This window comes from Patella vulgata, chromosome 2 (genome assembly GCF_932274485.2).
Source record: "Patella vulgata chromosome 2, xgPatVulg1.2, whole genome shotgun sequence".
Taxonomy (NCBI): Eukaryota; Metazoa; Mollusca; class Gastropoda; family Patellidae; genus Patella; species Patella vulgata.
The window spans coordinates 2,444,562-2,463,527 of NC_065880.2; the positions used below are offsets into that span (position 1 = coordinate 2,444,562).

The 18,966-nt window shown below is 34.4% G+C and overlaps 1 protein-coding gene across 3 annotated transcripts in view; it reads right to left on the reverse strand.

The window, feature by feature from the left end:
• LOC126811624 (uncharacterized) overlaps positions 1-18,966 on the reverse strand; it is a 104,046-nt gene that overhangs the window by 56,380 nt on the left and 28,700 nt on the right. For all 3 annotated transcript variants that reach the window (XM_056098539.1, XM_056098538.1, XM_056098537.1), the window contains one exon: positions 12,221-12,306. The gene's annotated coding sequence lies outside the window, so the exon portion shown is untranslated. The remainder of the gene's footprint in view (positions 1-12,220; positions 12,307-18,966) is intronic.

Consider the following 18,966-nt stretch of genomic DNA (forward strand, 5'->3'; position numbering starts at 1 on the left):
TTACTTCTATATAGGAGGGAGGGGGTTTGATTTATTTTCAGACATCATAAGGTAACATCATAGCCTCCTTAGGATTTAGGATTTTAATATATAAACTGATACGTTGCTGTTAATTTTTGAACAAAATGGCCTCATTCCTTTTCCAATCTATTTATCACTAAATGTCATGGATTCAAACTCTGTCATCTAAATATCAACAAATTTTACAGTAAATTCGATGAAGTAAATGATTTTATTCTTTGTGAATCTAATTAAATTGATATTTTAGGTCTAACTGAAACATTTTTACACTCAAAGATTACTCGCGCATATATAAATATTTCTAATTTTGAAATAATTCGAAAAGATGGATGCAATAAAATTGGTGGAGGATTAATTATGTATGTATCACCGAATAGTGATACTAAATTCTACTTCTTTTTCAAATTTTATTTTAAGGATATACAGAATTTATTTCTTAAAGTATATAGACAATATAGCTAATAGTAAGGTTATCATTTGGTCTTTCTTTACTTTTAGTGTTAATATTTTGATTTAAAGTCTATAAAAAGTAATTGCCTAAAAGCATGATTGGCTTTGACTGTTTTATAATCTTTGGATGCCAGTAGGCTTATTAAGAGAAACCTTGAGCAAAGATTTATACAGTTAACAATGCAGTCTGATCAATGCCAATCAAGTGTCAATGCTTTTTAATTCTTTATGGCTTAAAGCTTATTAGATCCTATAAATTATATTTCACTATGAAACTTTCAACCAATGAAATTTATATATTTATTTAACTTCTTTTCATTTGATGTGTTACAATATTTTTATCTTTAATTTGATTTGTTGAAATCATTGTCCTTTTGTCTGTATACAAATTAGTTACTTTAAAAGACCTCTACACACAGACAAGAGGACAGATGAAATTAGAGACACACAGACAACCAGATCGAATGCCTTGCATATAATTTGTAAATAATGTATTTTTAAAACTGTATATAAAGTAATATTGAAATGAATTTGGAATTGGACTTTTAATGAACAGTGACCGCCTTCACCAGAATACTTCTCCAGTAACGAGCTATACACCCCCAATCCTAGCTCTTCCATATGTATGAAATATTACATACATGTATGTACATATGTATCACCTGGGTGCATATTCGAACCAGAATAGCCCACAAACACGCCGGTGATATAATGGTGGAAGATGGATTCAAGACTCGGAACTTCTTACATGCCAAGCGAGAACAACTGAAGATTTAATGGTTTGAACAAGGACATTCAAGAACAGATTGGAGATACAAGTGGATTCCTAGATTTGGTTCATATGAGATCAGAGAATTAGTTTGGTAAGTAAAATATGGTGGCTGATAGTGGCCATGTTAAATCTCGCCCTTTTCATAACACGACAACACGACATCACAACAGTATTGACGCAATCATACGACACTTCATTCTGTCGTATCATCGTGTTATTTTTATCGTAACGTCGAGATGTCGACTTACTGTCCTAGTCTCTTTCTACAAGTCACAAAAATACAGCTGTACTCATTACATCATATATAGGCCTAAGTAGCAGATTTGATAAATATAAAAGAGATAGTAGGAAAACGTTGATTAATTATTTGTTTTCTCAAAATAATGAAACATTTTGTGCCCACAAGTGAATTATACATGTATTTGGTATTATATTAAAAAATCTAGAATTACAATAGCAGGACCAAAGTGAGTTAGCTAAGTTAATTCCTTGAAGAAAAAGTGGTGTCGGGAGGTATCGAACAAGTAAGCATTCATTGCCATGTGTACGACACCCACCAATATTTATAGATGACTGGAGCGATAGTTTAAAAGTGATATCAGAAGACAGGGTGGGAAGGTGATTGTAGAAAAACCAAATCGGCCCACATTCTTTAAAATCACAGCATTATTTTTATCATAGTGCAGCACGTCACCCCAATAGTTGCAGGAGTTTTTTTGAATGAGATGGAGAAAACGATTCGCAGCCTGTCATTGAGTCAACTGGCGTGGTTTCGAATCCCCAGTTGTACGTGACAAGGAGTAGGGTCGCCTGTCCAACCTCGTGGGTTTTCTCCGTGTCCTCCGGTTTCCTCCCACTGCTAAAGACCCCTATGCACAAACGATTTATTGAAATAAATTAAACCATGTTAGTCCCGAAATGACCTAATTTGTGTCGAGTGGACGTTAAACCCCATTTCTCTCTCTCTCTCTCCCGTTTGAAATCACTAATGGGATTGAGGCCTAGATGAGTAAAAATAGGCCCAGTAATATCTTCAACTATGAACACACTCTAAAAGCCTTATACCCCCCCTCCCACGTCACCCCAATAGATGCAGGAGTTTTTTTTATGAGGTGGAGAAAACGATTCGCAGCCGTTATTGACCTTATCGCATATAGGCTTGCATCCGTTTGACATCACTAATGGGATTGAGGCCTAGATGAGTAAAAATAGGCCCAGTAATATCTTCAACTATGAACACACTCTAAAAGCCTCATACCCCCCACCCCCACGTCTCTTATTTAGTTTTACAAATAATTCCAGAATCAATAAAATGGTATCAATGATGTTTGATACAACTTGAAAATAATATGTCAAAAATTGATTAAACAACATGAGAAATATTACATATTGAATCCATATTAGTGATAACGTACATTTACTCAATACATTCTTTCCAATAGATCATCATTTAACTTGAAACAAGGGAAACAGTCGATCGAAGAAAACAGATTTTTAAAAAAAAAAAACAGGTTTCAATGTGACAGTAGTGCTTCGGTCATGCATTTACTCCGAGAGTGCCATCCTTTCTTTGAAAGTAATGATTGTGCCAAATTTGAACAAATTCCATCTAGATTCGCGGCCTGTAGGTAGAGTGTTGACAGATCAAATGTAAAAAAAAAACAAAAACAAAAACCCCAAACCTATAAAAATATGTTTTCTTAAACTCTTTTAACTTTGAAATTATATTGTTTTCACATGTGCTTAGTGTTTTAGCGAATATTTATAGAAGGGTCTTGTAGATAAAGACTATAGCGCATGTGCAGTTTTAATCTTCCGAGACGACAAGTCGATGATACGACGGCACGACAAAAAGCGAAACTGTCGTATCATCGACTTGTCGTCTCGGAAGTTTAAAACTGCACAGTGCACATGCGCTATAGTCTTAATCTACAAGACCCTTTCTATAACTATTCACTAAAACACTTAGCACATGTGAAAATAATATAATTTCAAAATTAAAATAGTTTTAGAAAATATATTTTTATAGGCCTGTTTTTTTTTTTACGTTTTATCTGTCAACACTTTACCTACAGGCCGCGAATCATTACTTTCAAAGAAAGGATGACACCCACAGATGTTAATGCATGACCGAACCACTTCTATCATATTGAAACTTGTTTTTTAAAATCTTTTTTTCTTCGATCGGCTGCTTCCCTTGTTTTCAAGTTAAATGGTGATCCATTGGAAGGAACATTTTGAGTAAATGTATCATTGATACGGATTCAAAATGTAATATTTACTACCCTATGTTGTTTAATCAATTTTAGACACATTAATTTCCAGTCGTATCAAACATCATTGATAGGGACCTACCATATTATTGATTCCGAAATTATTTGTTAAACAAAATAAGAGGGGGGGGGGGGGGCGTAGGGGACTTTCGGAGTGTGTTCATAGCTGAAGGCAATACTGGGCCTATTTTTAATCATCTAGGCCCCGATCCCATTAGTGATGCCAAACGGATGAATATGCGATAAGGTCAATAACAGCTGCAAATCGCTTTCTTCACCTCATAAAAAACCTCCCCTGCACTTATTGGGATGGCGTGCTACACCAATGCGGTGATTTTATGTGGTCTGATTTGAGGTTTTATATAATCCCCTTCCCACTCTAATAAAATAAATTGGAAATCTTCTGAAATCGCTTATAAACTATCGCTTCAGTAATCTATAAGTATTGGTGGGTGTCGTACACGAGGCAATGCATACTTGTTCGATACCTACCGACACCACTTCTTATTCAAGGAATTAACATAGCTGACTCACTTTTGTCATGCTATTATAATTCTAGATTTTTTGAATATAATACCAAATATAATTCAATTTTGGGCACAAAATGTTTCATTTTTTTTTAGAAAACGAACTAACGTTTTCCTATTATCTCTTTTGACGAGTCTTATTTATATGTATCTATTTATATGTATCTGATGTAATGAGTACAGCTGTATTTTTGTGACTTGTAGAAAGAGACTAGGACAATAAGTCGACATCTCGACGTTACGATAAAAATAACACGATGATACGACAGAGTTAAGTGTCGTATGATTGCGTCAATACTGTCGTGATGTCGCGCTATGAAAAGGGCGAGATTTAACATGGCCACTATCAGCCACCATAGTTAAATCAACTATTTCTTGTACCATTCTTGAAAATTTACATTTAGTGTGTGACAATAATTGTAATTCTTTATTTGACAATAGACTTATTTACTAGTTGATTTCAACCTAAGTCAGAATCATTAAGATGGGTTATTCTCACTCAAAAGAACTAGATAGTAATACCAAGTCTTTGAAAACCAATAAAAATGCTATTGCCTTCCTGAACAAAGATTTTGTGACTGTCACTATAGGTAATAATATTGTTAAAAGCCTTTTTGACAAAGGAACAAGCATATCTTTTATCTCTGAGACACTGATAGATCAAATTAGACCAACTACAGAAATCTTGCCATCTGACATAACCCCTGGTGTTAGTATTACTTGTGAAGGTCAAGCTGTCAAAATTTTAGGATCTGTTTTACTTGATTTCGAAGTTTCTGACACAATCATATTACATAAATTTTATATCATAAGGTCAACTTCAAGTAATTATGACATAATAATTGGTAATGATTTGTCAATAAAGAAAGTCAATCAATTAAAATGTATTGGACAAGACTCAGTACCAGTAGTTTCCAAAGACACCACAAAAGTACCTAAAGTCAGAAATCCTAAAAAACCCATTGTAAATAAAAACTTAATAATTAATGATGTAAGGTATAGGGAGTTCTTAAACTCATTTTGTATGCAAATTTATTTTAATGTTATAACTAATAACAATATGTATATAAATAATAATTTAAAGGCTTCGGTAAGTCTATTCTTAAGCACTGTTCAAAAATATGTAAATATTTCAACACTGCTATTTTCTTCCATGTTTCAAATTAGGAAATTCAAAGTGATATTCTTTGCGATATATTTTACGTTTATCAAAAACAAGACAGTTGTATGTATATAGGTTCATGGGCAGAAATTTTAAAAAGAGGAAAAAAAGGATGTAAATGTTACCATATATACAGAAAACTCATGTAATTATGACAGATAGATATAGTGAATACGTTCCCCTGTGGGACCGGGGACAAGAGTAGGCTCAACGTTAGTTGAATTTCGTGTCGTAAAAAGCAACTAAAATTTGACAACTCTTATATTTTCCACATTAAAATAATTACATTAAAGTACCTTTCACATTTAAAAAAAAAAAGAAAAAGGTCTGTGTGTCTAAATTATTTTTAAAATTATTGTTAATTGCTATAATCAGGTTTGTTAGGCAAGGTGGACTGGCCATCCATTTTTGACTGACATTCCAACGCTGTGCCATATTGGTGATGATCAGTATGCAAAGCATTTTTCAAACTTTAAGAAAGTTTGATTAGACCACATAGACCTAGTTCTTTTACGTAATTAAATGGTAAACATAAGATAATAGCAAAACTATAATGTTTTTTTTCTAATAGGAAATAGAAGTTCTGAATATGATTATTATTTATATTGAATGATATGTATATATATAAATATAAATTGGTTTCTCTTTTCACATTTCGTGAAATATACCCCCCAAATTTTTTTTGATTAATAATTATAACATGAAATTAAATAAAAGAATTGATAACATGTGACAATATATTAGATGATAAATAATATATGAGAATGAATAGGAAAATAAATTAGATCATATAAGAAATGATCATATAAGAATAAGAAATGATCATATAAGAATAAGAAATGATCATAGTAATAACCGAAATATTGAATAATACTATATGAAATAAGGAATAAAAGAATAGAGTATCTTCTGAGCCTTTGCACAGTCTTGACAATTTGACAGTGTTGAAGACATACACGATTATATTTGGAACGGAAAGTGAGACTGGTATTACATTTTAGTCAGGTTGAGTATAGGGAATGACCACATTCTTTTGATTCAAAATTATTTAATATAATTGATTTATTGTCACACATTGAATGTTATTATATGAGATGGTCGAGAGATATTTCAGGTTTAATCTTGTTGAGCAACATCTCTGATAACAGACTGGACCAAAGAAGCTTGAAGCTGATATCTTCAATCCTGGACAAGGTTGACTTTGTCAAACCAAGTGAGATATCTCCAATGTCAAGAAGAAGAAGTACCAGCACATGGTTCATCACCAGATAAACTTCAAGGTATCCAGACAACAAAATGTGCTAGATCAATAAGATGAATGTGGTGGACCTTACAATCGTAATCCCTGATCCAGTAAATTGTAACGTTCCAGAAACTGCCAAAGATGAAAAGTGTGTACCTGATGAAATTTGTGTATAAGTGCAGCGGAAGCATTATAATTGTGTGTTACAGCAGAAATTACGTTTATATAACCATGTTAATATCTAATGTGAATGTGTTCTGCATTGGAAACAATCAATTATCAACTACTGCCAGAAATAATGTGTTCAATTATACTATTCAAAAAAAGTAGGGGATATTTGATTTTTAAGTGTTATTAAAGTCACCTAATGAAACTGACGAAGAAACAAATGACAAAATGAAATGAAGTTCACATTCATCGATTTATTCCAAATGATCGTTAGACTAAGTAAGGCACAGACTGACCATTATAAGGGTAAAATGATACCCGGGGTCAAACAGCAAAGTTACCACAGCATCACAACCAAGTCAGTAACGGGTAAATCCTCCTCTGTTTGCCAAACAAGCATTGATCCGACGTGGCATACTCCTAATGAGACGTCTAAGGTCATTTTGGTCCAGATTGTCCCATTCCTGTTGCAACGCAGCAGCAAGTTCTTGGACATTGGCAGGACGTTGTTGACGTTGACGTAAACTCTGTCCAAGCATGTCCCAGACATGCTCGATGGGGGAGAGGTCGGGACTCAGTGCTGGCCAAGGTAGTGTGGTGATGTTCTGTTGTTGGAGGTAACCTGTAACGATCCTGGCCCTGTGACATCTTGCGTTGTCATCCTGGAAGATGAAACGGCGGCCATGACGTCGTGCGAACGGCACAACATGGACTGCCAAGATGTTGTCCCGGTAGTACTGGCCTGTAACACGCCCTGCAACAACATGTAAAGCCGTTCTTCCAGCAACAGTGATGCCTCCCCACACCATAACAGAACAGAACAACCCCCAAATCGATCATGTCTGATGACGTTAACGTCTTGGAAGCGCTCGTTTCGACGACGCCACACCCTCCTACGTCTGTCCAAAAAATCAACAGTGAACCTTGACTCATCTGAAAACATCACATTGCTCCAGCGTCGATTATCCCAGTGTTGACGATCCCTACACCAACGACGTCTTGCCTGAATGTGATGATCTCTCAAACAAGGGATCACGCGAGGACGTCGGGCGCGAAGGTGACCCCTATGCAGTCGATTCCGAATCGTCTGGCCACTCACTCTCACACCAGTGTCTGTTTGAAGACGAGCGCTGATCTGATTTGCTGTGATGACACGATTTCTCAAGGCCAAGGTACGGATAAATCGATCCTGGGCTTGAGTTGTCGCCCTTGGTCGACCTGAGCGTGGTCTGTCCTGTACAGATTGTGTATCACGGTATCTGGACCATAGCCTGCTTATGACAGACTGAGAAACATTCATCGTCCGCGCCACAACCGCCTGTGTTGTGCCGATCTGTAGCATGTCAAGGGCACGTAACCTTTCATTTTGGGTAAGCCGACGCATATCAAAATTTGTTTTCTGGTCACTTAAACAATTAAACTGATGTTTCCACCCTGGAATTCAATGCCACAATGACTGTAACATTCAAAGTCAGAGTCGTGCAAATCTTGGGTTGGAACCCATGATGATCCCAAGCATCACCTGCATTCCATGCGGTAGCTATTGGTGCGTTTGGGCGTCACATGTAACTGGAAATGTTTCTTCTGTTAGGTTCTATAGTGACTTTTTTCGTAGTCATTGGCATATTTTAGTATTATGCCCCCAAAATCAAATATCCCCTACTTTTTTTGAATAGTATATTTCCACAAATAATAAATATTTCAATGTTGCATACTTTAAAAAGTGAAAAATTTCAAACTTTCTTCATTATAGTGCTAATATTTTATTATGTGACTCTTAATTATCATTGACTTTTCATATTTTATTATCTTTATTCAGTTCAATAACTGACCGAAAAACATTTAATTGGAATTTTTTTTTTCTTCTCATAATTATTGCAAGTGATATTTATGTATGTGACAAGGATGCATTATACATAAGGCGACAACAAAGGATTACCTTAGTGACTTTAGCCTGTATAATCATATATCAACATAATCCACTCAATATATTGTGATACAAAATTTTATACAAATATTTAATTATAAGCATATGTTTTTCTTTTATATAATTATTAATAATTTCATCAAGTTTATTGTGTATATATATCATGCGAGGACACATGAATTTTTCAGGACGGGGGCATTTATCACCGAATAGTGATACTAAATTCTACTTCTTTTTCAAATTTTATTTTAAGGATATACAGAATTTATTTCTTAAAGTATATAGACAATATAGCTAATAGTATGGTTATCATTTGGTCTTTCTTTACTTTTAGATTAATATTTTGATTTAAAGTCTATAAAAAGTAATTGCCTAAAAGCATGATTGGCTTTGACTGTTTTATAATCTTTGGATGCCAGTAGGCTTATTAAGAGAAACCTTGAGCAAAGATTTATACAGTTAACAATGCAGTCTGATCAATGCCAATCAAGTGTCAATGCTTTTTAATTCTTTATGGCTTAAAGCTTATTAGATCCTATAAATTATATTTCACTATGAAACTTTCAACCAATGAAATTTATATATTTATTTAACTTCTTTTCATTTGATGTGTTACAATATTTTTATCTTTAATTTGATTTGTTGAAATCATTGTCCTTTTGTCTGTATACAAATTAGTTACTTTAAAAGACCTCTACACACAGACAATCACCTCGGTGGAAGCGGACGTAAAATACAACAACAGACAAGAGGGCAGATGAAATTAGAGACACACAGACAAGGAGATCGAATGCCTTGTATATAATTTGTAAATAATGTATTTTTAAAACTGTATATAAAGTAATATTGAAATGAATTTGGAATTGGACTTTTAATGAACAGTGACCGCCTTCACCAGAATACTTCTCCAGTAACGAGCTATACGCCCCCAATCCTAGCTCTTCCATATGTATGAAATATTACATATGTACATATGTATCACCTGGGTGCATATTCGAACGCAGAATAGCCCCGAAAAACGCCGGTGATATAAGTAAAGTCTAGCATCATATTTAAGAGGCGGCTAGATTTTGGGGGAATTGAAACAATATGGATCGAAATTACACCCAAATATAGAAAATCATTTTTATTATTCTTGGTTTACCAACCTCCTGCCTCCAATCTAAACTGGTATAACATTTTTGAAAGCCAGTTAAATATTGTTAACAGTTCAAATATACCATTATATATTATGGGTGACATTAATATGGATTTTAAACTGAACATTCCTAAACAATGGTTTGAAATTTTAACGATAAACAATTTACCTAACTTGTTAATTCTCCAGCAAGTTGTACTCAGAATAGTCAAACAATAATAGATCATCTATACAAACTCCCTCGATACGGTTATAGAATGAAATATTTCAGTTTAAGGTCTTAGTGATCATTATTCAGTAATTTTTGTCATAGGAAATGATGAAAACATCAAGCGGCATTGTCATCTTGAAATCGAATATAGAAATTTCAAACAGTTAAATATATTATATGCATTTTTAAATGACCTTTCTCTCCAAAGCTTTTCAGATATTAAAACTATAGATAATCCAAATATGGCATTGGAAGTATGGTATAAATCATTTAATACTATTCTTAATCTGCATGCACCAAATATGGCATTGGAAGTATGGTATAAATCATTGGAAGTATGGTATATATTATTTAACACTATTCTTAATCTGCATGCACCAATTTGGCGTAAAATCTAAACGTTTTGTGTTATTAAACACTCTTCATTTCTCGACAACGTCCGGGAAAATAAGGCCTTGTCTAAAAACTAAACCCCTTTCAAATCTAAAACATCCCGAGAAACTGGACAGTCGTAAAGTAGACGATAAATGTCAAAACTAAACGGTGTTTCTAAATCTACACGGTAGCACAAACTGGGCGGTTTTTGATGAATCTTGACGGCATTTAACACATTGTTGACGTGTATTAGATTCTAGATGATAAGGGTAGTTTCTTACCTTTTTTCGTAAAATCTGGATGATACCCGGTCCCTAGTGTAAACTAGAGGTCCTGTATAAACTTCAAAAGCGTGCGGCAAGGAGGATTTTGGATGAAAAACCTGATTCACATTCGGCACCTTTGTTGAATCTCTAAATCTACCAACGCATTTAATACAAACAAGGAATGCTCACCTTCAAAATTCTAAGAGGCAAATTACCACCATATTTATGTAACACATTCTGCGAAAATTCTAAATTGACCGAAACTACCATGACTTTGAGATCAGAAAGTCAACTTAAATTAGCAATTCCAAAAAGTAAGAAAAAGGCAATGACAAAAACATTTCAATATACCGCCTCTGTATTCTGGCATTCACTACCTCAAACTGTGAAACAACATGCGTCTTCAAGTTTTATCTTCAAAAAGCGAGTTAGTAAAACATGTTAAATCTTTGAACCCTTTATACAGTCTTTCCGAGACTGTAGAAGTTACTAGAAGGGCTGAGTGAATGATGTAACATCAATGATGACAATCAAGTCAATGTAGAGATATTTTAATATTCATACAATACAAATACATGTACTTTATCTTTATGAAGAGTTAGTGGGTTTGTTTTTACAGGATTCTATATCTGTATTCTATACTGTCCTTGCCTGTAAAAACTCGTTTTCCCTTTTACTCTTCCCATATAAAACTGTCAAACTGTGGCTTCACCAGCAAGCATGCTTTAATTTTTTACAAGCGGAAATGAAACAATAATAAGGCAAGACAAATCGATAAGTGATGCCAATGTAGGCGGAGTCTATACTACCCGATAAAATTAGTAATATGATAAGCAGGCCACTACACCCTTGTTATATATATATATATATATATATATATATATATAAATATTATAATCCAAATAGTGTGCATAGGCTAAACACAGAGTGCTCGATGAATAAATCCAGAGCGAATATAAATAATTAAAAATATGAAATCTGTAAGTTCTTTACTTAAAGTTTCATGCGGTACTCCACACTTATCAGAAGAAAAATACAAAACAAAAAAAAAAAAAAAAAAATTTTTTAGTATTGTACCGCATGAAACTTTAAGTAAAGAACTTACAGATTTCATATTTTTAATAATATATATATAATTACTTTTCTTTCCTGTTTTTTTGATATTTCTGTAATATAAGCTTATATAATATGATATATATTCACTTTGTAAATATTATTACTGTGTAGTTGCTAGTTTTATAGCGTAGGAAGGACATGTCTAAATATGTTCCCTCAGAAAATAAAGTCATTATTATTATTATTATTATTGTGTGTTTCAAACACAATGTTATCTGTCCCTAGTCGTGTGGGTGGAGGATTTTTGGAAATGCTCTTATATCTGAGGGAGCGGGAAATGTCTTATCCGTGAAATAGTCTAGGGTGGGGGATTGGGGAAGAGGCGCTTATATGTGAGGGAGGGGTTTTATTTACGTGGAATAGTCTAGGGTGGGGGGTTGGGGAAAGGCTCTTATATGTGAGGGAGGGGTTTTATACGTTGAATAGTCTAGGATGAGGGATTGGGGGAAGGGGTCTTATATGTGACGGAGGGGAGGGGTCTTATGCGTGAAATAGTCTAACGCCTCTCTTCAACTAAATGATGTATAAAAGTGATAAACATGTACAATTCATAAAAGTAACAAAAACTTACATTTCAGGTGGTGGTAGACTGTTTAATTGATGGACTTGTGGCTTTCAATATACGTAGTGTTAAACTTCTAGGATCAAGTAATATGTCTGTAATAAAGTTTGCTGTTTGTTACTATAATAATATGCTCTGACGTGTCCACCCTTTTATATGAAAACTCCGTTATAAAAGTTTATTGAATAGTTACATGTATTTATGAATCACTCAATAATAGTTATTTCTATACATGACTTATATACACAATCAGATTTATAGGACAAATACAATAGGGTTATAATACATGTGGTTATCGTAATATAAAACTTTCATTTATTCGACGTCGGTATAATTTTTTTTTGTCCAATCCCCCTTGGACTACAGGACTTGGACGATTGGCAGCAAGTAATTAAAGTTTACAGCCATCAACTAAATATAAAAATACGATTTTACACCTGAACGGGGCACCATTTTATTATTAGCGCAGACCACTGGTCAAGGACAACGCACACACCCCACCCCCCTTTACAATCCCTTCCATCTATATGGGTTTTACTGCGAGAACTTCGCTTTTCTACAAAGTAAGCGGATTCTTTTTCCCTACTTTTATTTAAAATTCTATCGGTATTGAATTCTAGCCAATGAATCAGCTAGACCTCCAATTTTAATTTACATTTATTATGAGAAAGAAGAAGATAGCCCGTCCTCTCTTCTTACGACAGAGAATTTTAATGTCATTTTTCAAAGAATTGTTTTATGTTTTTACGATTGTATTTTAATACGTCACCATGGTAATGATCTATATTCAAACAACCTGTCAATAACATCATATATAATATATAAAATATAGCTTAGAGAAAATTATATATCAACAAACGGGCTAGAAACAAGTGAAGTAAAATGTTCTATCAACGAGACAAAGTCTAAGTCAGTATTCTCATGTCATTGATTGTGTGTGTGTGTGGGGGGGGGGGCCGCGGTAGCTCAGTGAGTAAGACATTGGCTTGCTAACCTGAAGGTCTATGTTCGATCGGGGAATGCTCACTAGTCCGCAGGTTCATTACTCCACCGATATATATTATTAGGGTAAGGATTAAGTAAGGGTTGAGGATCATTAGTCCACCGATATATATTATTAGGGTAAGGATTAAGTAATAGTTGGGGATCATTACTCCACCGATATATATTATTAGGGTAAGGATTAAGTAAGGGTTGGGGATCATTAGTCCACCGATATATATTATTAGGGTAAGGATTAAGTAATAGTTGGGGATCATTAGTCCACCGATATATATTATTAGGGTAAGGATTAAGTAAGGGTTGGGGATCATTAGTCCACCGATATATATTATTAGGGTAAGGATTAAGTAAGGGTTGGGGATCATTAGTCCACCGATATATATTATTAGGGTAACGATTAAGTAATAGTTGGGGATCATTAGTCCACCGATATATATTATTAGGGTAAGGATTAAGTAATAGTTGGGGATCATTAGTCCACCGATATATATTATTAGGGTAAGGATTAAGTAATAGTTGGGGATCATTAGTCCACCGATATATATTATTAGGGTAAGGATTAAGTAATAGTTGGGGATCATTAGTCCACCGATATCTATTATTTGGGTTCGGTTAGGATTAGGTTTATTGATAACCATATTTATAGATTTCTTATAGCGGCGGACTAGTGCACCCGCAGACTAGTGAACCCCTCTCCTTCGATCATGGTATAAATACATCGATATTGTCCCGAGTGGTTCACACTTGTCAGTGGTGTAGAGTGGAGGGCACTTGCAAAGGGCAACGTATAGTCATTAAGATTGGAATAAACACAGAGGTCCATGCACACATTGAGTGCTGTAGTGCCGCGGTCCCGGGCAAAATTACCCTCATAGCACACTGTATGGCGCATACATGTCTTCATTAGCCCAGTTAGAGCAGAACAGTAGGACGTTAAATCCTATTTCACATGTGTTAAATATATTGATATCAACTGTGAACTGTTCATGGATAAAACATCAGGTTGAAACTTATCTATGCTTACATCATTGTGTGGCGTATGATCTTCTCAAACAGAATCATTTTTTCATTGTGTTTGTCGTGACTTAACATCAAAGTTAACCAATGGCACAGAGTAAATATACACGAGTGGCGACTGCTTCATTTGCATACAAAGTAGGTCGCGCACTGCATCTTGGGTTTTTTCTGTAATGTCACTAAACATGTCGGCTAAAGAAGACGCTTCGCACTTGAACAGAAGAAAATACTATAATACTATAGATAATATTAACAGCAGTATATATCATCAAAAATTTAATTTGTCAGAGTACATATTTGGTGAAACTGTTTTCATATTTGATTGATTAATTGGCATTATATTGCATAATATGTAACAGGCATTGCCTGAGTAGAGCGAAGCTGATTATTGTCAAATATAAAACCTTCATAATTAATTTTCTCAAGTGATACAAAAAATGTTAAATAATTTAGTTTTTCCAAATTGATTTTCATTTAGATCTAAATTGTATACATTAATTTTGTTTTTAAAAAAAGAACAAGAAAGTGTGAGAATTATTTTCATTGACATCAAAAATATGTGACGTCATTGATTAGATGCGTCATAGAAATAGTTCTATGAGGCGCGTAATCTCGCTTGGGCGAGATTTGGTAAGTTGACATGCGCATTGCCTGTTTTGCCCAGTGTATCCGGTTCCGGTCTGAATTTTTTTTTAATCAACAGTCTGTGGGTGACAATTTCAGTTCCGCTCCTGTGTTACCGGAAAAGAGCTTTGCTCAAGCACCGCCTAGAAGTAGATCTATAGGTAGGCCTATACGTCTTTAAGCTATCTAACTTATGAATATGTAACAGGCATTGCCTGAGTAGAGCGAAGCTGATTATTGTCAAATACAAAACCTTAATAATTAATTTTCTCAAGTGATACAAAAAATGTTAAATAATTTATTTTTTCAAAATTGATTTTTATTTAGATCTAAATTGTATACATTAATTTTGTTTTTAAAAAAAAGAACAAAAAAGTGTGAGAATTATTTTCATTGACGTAAAAAATATGTGACGTCATTGATTAGACGCATCATAGAAATAGTTCTATAAGGCGCGTAATCTCGCTTGGACGAGATTTGGTAAGTTGACATGCGCATTGCCTATTTTCTCCAGTGTATCCGGTTCCGGTCTGAATTTTTTCTTAATCAACAGTCTGTGGGTGACATTTTCAATTACGCTCCTGTGTTACCGGAAAAGAGCTTTGCTCAAGCACCGCGCTTCGCGCGGCGCTTTAGAGCTTCGCTCTATATAATATGACCTTTTGCTCTAACTTGTCTAAGTCTAAGCTAAATCAAATCAAGGTAATTTAGGGACTAACGTGGTTCAGTTTTATTTCAATAATTCAATTGATGGGTCTTTTTTTTTAGCATTGACTGAGTGAGAGGAGACTGAAGGACCCGGAGAAAACCCACGAGGTTGGACAGGCGACCCTACACCTGTTGCGTACAAGTGGGGAATCGAAACCACGCCACTTGAATCCATGACATGTCATAGTCATAGGTCTAATAAACGTATTAATATCCGGTAATTTAAATTAATAAATTGTAGATCTTTTTTAGTAGTTGCGCTTTCGCGGGACAAGAAGTAGTTGCGCTTCGATGTAAACCAACTCATTCCTTGCATTCTTTATCGCATGCTATCTAGTATTTTCGTAATTTTAGATTTACATGTAGTTGTGATTTTTAAAGGATCAAATTTTAAATCGTAAGCTTTACCCATTAAGTCTGTAGTTGCACATGTTCTTTTTACATTCTATAGTTTGTGTATCAAAAAATGTGATTCTATGTAGGTCTACAATTACTTGTGGTAAACAATTTAAGTGTTAAGTATATGGTATGTTATATACCTTTCCAAATTTCATAACAAAAATATTATTTTGCTCAATTTTCGATTGCAATAAGCTTTTAATACAGAAAGCCTAATACTGTTATGCTATTCAAAATCACATTTCCCATTTTACTGGTAGGCCTTAATCCGACCAATAAAATATTTACTGACGCACTGTCACTAATTTTAAACCATTCAGTAATTCAAAATAATTTTAATTTACTCTGTCATTATCTAGTAATAGTAGGCTGTATGGTAAACTTCAGTTTTCATGGCAGATAATTCCATAAGTACACAGTATAAACTAAATTTTCTATTTCTAAATAATCAGTTGACAAAAAAATCACAAAAATAAAAGTAACTCTGAACACAGATCAGACCTAATGTCATGGATATCTAGAGCAAACTTCAGATTTATAATAATTTAATATATTCTTGTGTAGTAGTGTAAACTGGATAATTTCGAAGTATTAGGGGGCCTATAAAGTCTGTCAAAACATTACATGACACCCAGAGCAATATGCAAAGTATTCATTCTAAATAATGTTTATTGAAAAATATATTAGGCCTATTTCAAATAGAATTATCGTTAATTATTTTATTTTTTTTAAAAAAATGAAAGCCTACATTAATTAATAGAACAAAAATCATAAAAGCACACAGTGAGTCAACTTTGGGGCCAAAGGTGTTTTATCTTGGAAAACAACCAACGGCTCAAATCTGTTTATTGAAAAACGTTATATGCCTATTTGAAATTCGATTTTAATATTCTTAAATTATTTTTTTATATTTTAATGAAAGATTACTTTATTAACATAAAATAAATAAGAAAATCACACAGTAATAAGCTCTAGAAGACAAAGGTAAATCGTGTTGATGTTGAATAAAATAGGCCTTATCCAAAAAAGGGCGTGTCACTTTGACATTTTCAAATGGTCCATTTTAAGGTGTATGGAAATTACATTTCAAATCTAGGAATCGAAACAACAAGTATTTGGTGGATTAGTTTTAAAGTTAATAAAAACTTTTTAAAATCGACAATAATTTACGGCCTTATAGGCCAATTCATAAATCGTCACAAATGCCGTCTCTCACTTCATTCCGGGCTGGACCACGCTTTATCTATGCATGTTTTAAAAATATGAATCATGTTTTATAAATTCCCGAAAAACACACACAACTAACGTATGCTTGTATGTGATAATTCTCGGTAGTTTTGTTACCGAAAATACTATAAAACTACGAAATTAAAGAGATTTAGTTCATCGATATAGATATCGTAACGTCGTTGAGCGAACTGTCAGTGAGTGTTTATTACAGAAGATTCCCAAGATGCATTGCGCGTCGCTGTGTGACTATGGGCCGTAATGCGAGTCGATACTCTTTGTATTTTTACTCTGTGCTAGTACCAATGACGTCAGAGTATAGACGTCATTGCCTAGTTCCATGATAATTGATGATCACTTGTTGACCTTTAACATGCACATGCGCAGATACAAATTACTAAAAATTTACACGGCCACACACACGGATAATTATAAAATAAATATCAAAATCTGCCATAAAACTGTTTACATTTTGTAAACGAATTTCATATTTTACTATCAAGTTTGTCTAGTTATTCGGATGGGGCGAAGAACAGATGCCATCCTATGATACAAATACCCTATTACTAACCATACTGGGGGTACTACCTGGTGCTACCTTATAAATACCCTATTACTAGCCACACTAAGTGTCCTACCCTATAAATACCCAATTACTAATCACACGGAAGGTCATATCCTATAAATACCCTATTACTAACTCAGGGGCGGATCCAGAGGGGGTGTTTGGGGGGGCCGACCCCCCCCCCCCCCTGCTCAGCAACATAAAAAAAATTGTAAATCAACACTTTTTATGAGAAAAGTTTCTCGGTCGTGTGCTTTATCCTTTATCGTCAGATGTGGGACAGGATGGGCACTCAAAGCACGAGATAATAACATTATGTGATTTCACAATTAATGCTTTGCATCCATGAAATTGAATCACAATGTCATTGTATTAATTCATAATAAAAATTGACGTCAAACGAGATGTTGAATTTCTCTGTTTAAAAAGTTCAATGTGTATGTATATACGCTAAAATGACGATATAGACCATGTGGCGGGGGGGGGGGGGGGGGAGATACATTGTATCAGGAACCTGGCAGACACCCTCAGTAAAAATTCCTGTATCCGCCCCTGTAACTACACTGATGGTCTTATCCTGTAAATACCCTATTACTAACCACACTGATGGTCTTACCTTACCCTATTACCTTATAAATACCATATTACTAACCATACTGGGGGTACTACATGGTGCTACCTTATAAATACCCTATTACTAATCACACTGAGGGTACTACATTACTAACCACACTGAGGGTACTACCCTATTACTAACCACACTGAGGGTACTATCCTATTACAACCACACTGAGGATACTACCCTATAAATACCCTATTACTAACCACACCGAGGGTCATATCCTATAAATACTCTATTATTAACCACACTGGGTAAGACATTTGTGTTTGTGAAATTGTCCTCTATGACGAATAAATACCAGTCAAAATCTTCATTCCACTAGTTTGCCATTATTGTATATACTGACTTTCAGTTTGGTTGCTCTTTAGTACCTGGACGGTAATATAATTTATAAGACAACTGCAGATTCAGCACAAAGAAGCAGAACGACTCTTTAAAGGAGCTAAATTGCTAATCTTTGGCACCGAGAAATGGACACAAATAGAGAGAGACAGAGAGAGAAATGGTGTTTATTGTTTACAGTTTTGGTGATGAAATGCGCATGTACCAGGAGAATTCATTTGCAGTTTATTTGCCTTTCGGTATTTTATC